We start from the raw sequence: 6,000 nt of genomic DNA on the forward strand, positions 1-6,000 counted from the left end.
AAGCGTATTATTTCATGTTCGTGTTTTCTACAGCTAACCTGCATACATCTGGACCTTAACAAGGCATCGTTGGTATGTTTTCTCCTTTGTTGTGTATTTTGTCAGATACAATATATGTTTATTTATCGTAACTGTATGCAATGAGTATATGTTTATGCTAGAATTGATTTGTCTATGTCTTTTGTAAATTTCAGTTTTACACTTCCTATCTACTATCATTAAACCTGTGGACTATATCTTCAGAGTCGTGATTATTAGGAAGAGTTTAGCTGGCTGTCAGCGTAGAGCTTACCGAAGACGGCACACTGTTGTTTGTTACATGCTACACTGTTGTGTTATACATGCTACACTGTTGTGTGCTATATGACTGAGGCCCATTGTCCTCTCATTCTCGAACGTAGTTGAGAAGAATTTAAGAAGGAATTTCTTCTGAATTGGATTTAGGAAAACATTTGGCATTCATGAAAGTTTTCTCATCTGGGATTTGTTCTGAACTTCAGAAGACTTTCCGAACTCGAAATAGCAGTCGTAACTCGGCCAGAGTTTTCTTGTGGTTTTTTGAGGAATCGCATTTAAGAAAACTCTCCGTGTTAGAAGTGTTAATGAATTTGTGAGAAATCGTTGGTAATTGCATTCACATCAACTCTACAGACATCCGCGGATTAAAATAATTATAATAATAATAATCATTAACAATTACGTTTCACATGTATAGTCATGATTCTACGAGGCACCGTGATGTCATAAAATAAATAAAAGAACTACACCAGAATGCTGCGCTCGTCTAGTGAGCGTCGTTTGGCACTGCCGTCTGTGCAAGTAGGCTACGGCAATCCAGAATTTTCATCTGTAGTTCCACGTTGGTGGAACGAACTGCCTAGCAGTACCAGAGCAGGTCCCTCTCTTTAAGAAGCTTTTGAAGACCCAACTCTTCAGAGAGCACCTCCCTTCCTAACTGGCACTTCGACTAGTGCTTAACTTGCACTTACAGCAGTTACATTCCTGCACTTCGTTTTTATTTTCTATTTCGTTTTTCTATTTCTTATGTAAAGTAGTGTTTATTGTTACACTAGGTCTCTATTGCTCGTAGCTTGACTGTTCTCTCCCTTGTACGTCGCTTTGGACAAAAGCGTCTGCTAAATGACTAAATGTAAATGTGAATGTACACGAACACTGCAAATGTAAGTGAATAAATAAATAAGCACTAAACTCAATCACGGTGATATAGCTATAGTGGAATAGAATGGACACATCTACATCCTGCAACGGTCCACCGTTGAAGTTAGATCTGCGTTTACTCGACGGTGCTCGCTTTCCGCTTTGACATGACTCGTTTACGAGTTGCTTTCGTGTAGATTCGGTCGATTCCGACTGCACATGTCACTACGGTTGCGTGCCCTTATAAGGAGCTGACGGGGCGTGTATGTATGCAAATTCAGGAGCACGAGAACGCGCTTTCAATTTAAGAAAATTCTTCCGGTGGAGCACAGCTCAGAACACTTCTGGTGCATAGGAACACATTTTCAAGCGTTCATGAATTTGGCGGATGTCTTTTTCTAACGTTGTTTTTCCGAAGCCCGTAAGAAACATTTCAGAAGAAACTTCAGAAAATGTTCGATAATGAGGCCCAATGTCTGTAGAATCAGGCAGTGTGGCTGATTCCCGTAGTTGCTTTCTGTTGTTTTCAAAAAACAAACCCATGCTGCTTCTGGGAGACTTTTGCTAATCTGTAGTTGTGCTACCCTGTAGATTCACTGATAGTAATGATCAATAGCCACTGATCCTTGCACCTGTAACATCAATACTTCTACAGAAAAGCAAATATGGGAGGAGGGAGAACAAGAGAGCTAGAGAGATCATGATTGGTACACTAACCAAACAGAAAAAAGACTAATTAACCCGCTGGACTTCACTGACATCTTGACCCTGCATGTGGGTCTGAACAGAGGCGGTGTTGTGCAATTGCCATCCTTACATCATAGAGAGAGGATCATTTTAAACAGTCTCTCCCACTTATCGTGGTGATTGCACAATTGTGCTTTTGGGGAAACACACCCCAGTCTAGAGTAGCATATCACTCTGTATCAACACACCCACATACACAAACACATAGTCAGCAGACTAGTGGAATTAGATGTTCATTATGTTAAGAAAGTGGCAAATGTCTGTGAAATACTGTAGGTTGAGTGTACAGAGGCTTCTTTTTGAACCTGTAAGTATTTGCTTGAAATGCAGTTTGCAAATGTAGCAGTTTCCTTTTTTTTTGTTTTTTGGGCTTTTTGCCTTTAATCGATAGGACAGTGAAGGTTTGGACAGGAAATGAGATGGAGAGAAGAGGTGGGGAGTGGAATCGGGAAATGACAGCGGGTCGGATTCAAACCTGTGTCCCCTTGGGCGTTCAAGCCCGTATATGGTCGGGGATACTGCTTGCGCCACAGTGCCCCCCAAATGTAGCAGTTTCCTGAGTCACAAATGATAGACATGATTTACCAGAAAGGAGAAGCAAATAGTCTAGCGGCAAGTTAATCATTCAACATAAGTAGAGGTCATCAGCCTGTTGGAATAAAAGTGTGTTTAGTTCAGAGCAGCAGCACTGGTGTGTGAGCCTCTCCTCTGTCTGTGTGTGTGTGTGGGGTTGATTTCATCAGCCTGTTGGAATAAAAGTGTGTTTCGTTCAGAGCAGCAGCACTGGTGTGTGAGCCTCTCCTCTGCAGGCTCAGTAGAATGGCCCTCATCAGGATCCTGATTGCTGGGGGGCTGCTGAGCTGCCTCTACTCTCTCTGCTCCTCCACAGGAACACCAGAGCCGTGAGTACAGCCTTCAGCAGACAGCTCAGTCCTCTCACTACTCCTGCTGATGTAAATGACATCCGTTAGAGGGAGACTAACTGTACGAATCAGGTCATAAAGAGAAACACAGGACAAATTAGTGAAATATTACTTAATTTGTTTGCATACGCAAGGACAGACTTGGAGTTAGTGATTATATGAAATGTGTATGGTGACCAAATCACAGATAATCTCACAACAAATTACAGTAATTTAAGTAGTGTTGTGTCACATTGTATGTGTAATGTACTGAAATAATGTATGATATTGAAGATAAATAATAGGATGCTGATGATACAACTATCATTATGAAATCAAAATGTTTTCAAACCTGACATCTTGGGAAGGTATTTCATGCTACGGCTTAATCAGGAGAGAAGGAAACAAGGAATGAGATCTGAGACACTGTTAATTACAGTGACAATGAGTGTAATTCTGTGTTCTGAATATCTAAACTATTCATTTTTCATTTAATTAAAATAATAATTAAAAAAAAAAAGTGTTTCTGTTTCTTTTAATAAATGGGGAGACTCTCCTGTAAACTAATGAAAAAGGTGCTCATCTCTCTAGGTCTTTCTTGGTGACCTTTCCTGCCCTGATGAGGTCAGAGTCAGAAGCCCAGCTCTGTGCCAGCCTCCTGAGTCCAAATGAGACTCTGCTCATGTCCATATATCTGATTAAGGAGACGAGAAGCACCCTCTTTACCAGGAAACATCATACAATGACTTTCGCCGCGTTTTCCAGTTCAATGGAGACGAGAAGAAGACTCTTCACCAGGAAACATCAGACAAGGACTTTCACCGCTGTTTCCAGTTCCAGGTCAGTAGCTGTGTGTTCCAGACCCTCTACAGATGCACTGAAACTAAACCATGGTGATTTCTAAGTCTCTACAGGCAGGGGCGTGGCCACGTGGTGGCCAGGGGGGGCCACGGCCACCATTGGTCAGAGAATGGCCACCCTGCCGGCCCCCCCAACCTCACAGCACGGCAAAAAAAAAAAAAAAAAAACCCACCTGAACAGAAACGGTATAAAGCTGAAATAAATGAATTCGTATTTTTTTTATCAAGTCGTCTTATATTGTCATTTGTCACTTAGCTACAAGCCCCATATTCGCAACATGTTGGGCCACGCCCCCATCAACAGCGCAAGACACAAACCAACGTGCCTGCATTCTGACAGCGCTTCAATGGAGACTAGCAGCTAACCACTGGATACCACTGTAACTAACAGGTGAGTAAGTTGGTGATACTTGAAAGGATCATTGAAATGATAAGATCATAAAGTTATCTTCACACTCAATTGAATGTGTAAGAATGTGTCAACATTGAGGAATTGTGGCAGAGTGAGTTGAGTTAGGCTGCTGCTGTTATTTTTGCAAACTTGTAAGATTATCTCTAGCTAGCGAGCTAGCGCTAGCTAGTTAGCTTAAGTCCATTCCCAGGTGTCACTTAGTCATAGATAACACACTGTCGCTAGTTTACACTTGAAATTGAAATAAAAGCAGTCTATAGTTAATGTTGTGTAAAACTTTTCTTTAAAGATGACACAATGAAAAGGATAAGTGCCTCAGGGGGAGACAGGAAAATCCATGCTTTTTTTGCCAGCACGCGTAGCTGAAGAATGGGACAGGGTCGGTCGGTTTATGGCAAACAAAAATAATTTTAAGGCTGGCCATATAAACATATATTTATTCAATCTGTAAAATGTTAATGATTGCATGTTTAGTCTTAAAAAACAACAAAAAAAACATGTAATTGGAAGTGGATAGCACTTATGTTAAAAGCTGATACTAATGGGATTCTTTGGTGTTTTACAGACATTTCCAAGTCCAGGGGTGAAGCTCCAGCGCAACCTCAACTAAATTTCCCCAAGACACTCCAGGAAGACTGAAACAGGAGCTTCAAGGGTGAGTGGTATGCAGTCCACCCCTGGTTAGAATACTCCATAAGTGAAGACTCTACCTCTAACAAACAAAAATGACAATTATGTAAAATGATTTACATGGATCTACACTCACACACACACGCACACGCACACGCACACGCACACGCACACACACACAAACAAAGACCTGGTTTGTCAGTGCTCTGTTTTCATTCAGCACCACAATCTATTTGATGTAGTAAGCTAGTGATATTGTTCACTATTTGTAGTGATACTGTTCAATGTACATTGTACATATTGTTGATATTTTTTTTATGTATTATGGGACATGTGTGTGTGATGTAATGTTTTTGCTTTTCTTTCTCTTTATATACATATATAAATGTATATATTATCGCAAATGAATGGAATATTGCACTTAAAATGCTACAGTTTACCTAAATAAATTATCGCCTAAAATGACAATTCATATTGTGTCTGTCACTTGCACTAAAAACATCCCCGTCTCGTGTTAAGGTCCCGAACCCCCTCACATAATCATGACACATCGCACTCGCACATTATCTAAGCACCCATTCCAATAACATGGGATTATCAATAAGACATCATTAGTGTCCATAAGAAGGTTCAATCCATTGTGCCACCCTAAATAAATGACTGGCCAGAGCTGGCCCCCCCAGAAATAATGTCCTGGCTACGCCCCTGTCTACAGGTGCACTGAAACTAAACCATGGTGATTTCTAAGTCTCTACAGGTGCACTGAAACTAAACTATGGTGATTTCTAAGTCTCTACAGGTGCACTGAAACTAAACCATGGTGATTTCACATAAACCTGTTTTCATCAACCTTAGTTGCATTACACCCTGTGAATGTGAATTGAGAGTTCATTATTATTCACATTCGAAGATTTTATGTGACTCTCTGACAACCCACTTCTACTGGAAAGACAAAAAAACAAGAAATTCACTCACAACCCTACAAAATATGAAAGAACTAGGCGGACTTGAAGCACCAAATTTCTAACATTACTTCCTGGCAAATCAACTACAATATTTACTCAAATGGACTCAACATCAGACACACCTACCCATGGCTCGACCTAGAACAATCCCTATGCTCCCCGGTTTCTATCGCAGACCTCCCCTTCCTACCACAGTCAATAAAAAAATGGATTTCTATCACATTACTATATCCTCAACTCTGACAGCTTGGTGGAAAGCCAACAAAATCACCAAATCTATCCTCGCACCATGCAGGTTCACCCCCATTTGGCACAATCCAGACTTT

At 40.8% G+C, this 6,000-nt stretch overlaps 1 long non-coding RNA gene across 1 annotated transcript; it reads left to right on the forward strand.

The window, feature by feature from the left end:
* Positions 1–2,553: 2,553 nt before the first annotated feature.
* Positions 2,554–4,843, forward strand: LOC122133633. The gene is made up of 4 exons (XR_006152908.1): positions 2,554–2,807; positions 3,399–3,647; positions 3,924–4,058; positions 4,645–4,843. It is a non-coding gene; the product is annotated as an uncharacterized LOC122133633 (long non-coding RNA).
* Positions 4,844–6,000: the final 1,157 nt, after the last annotated feature.

This window comes from Clupea harengus, chromosome 17 (genome assembly GCF_900700415.2).
Source record: "Clupea harengus chromosome 17, Ch_v2.0.2, whole genome shotgun sequence".
Taxonomy (NCBI): Eukaryota; Metazoa; Chordata; class Actinopteri; order Clupeiformes; family Clupeidae; genus Clupea; species Clupea harengus.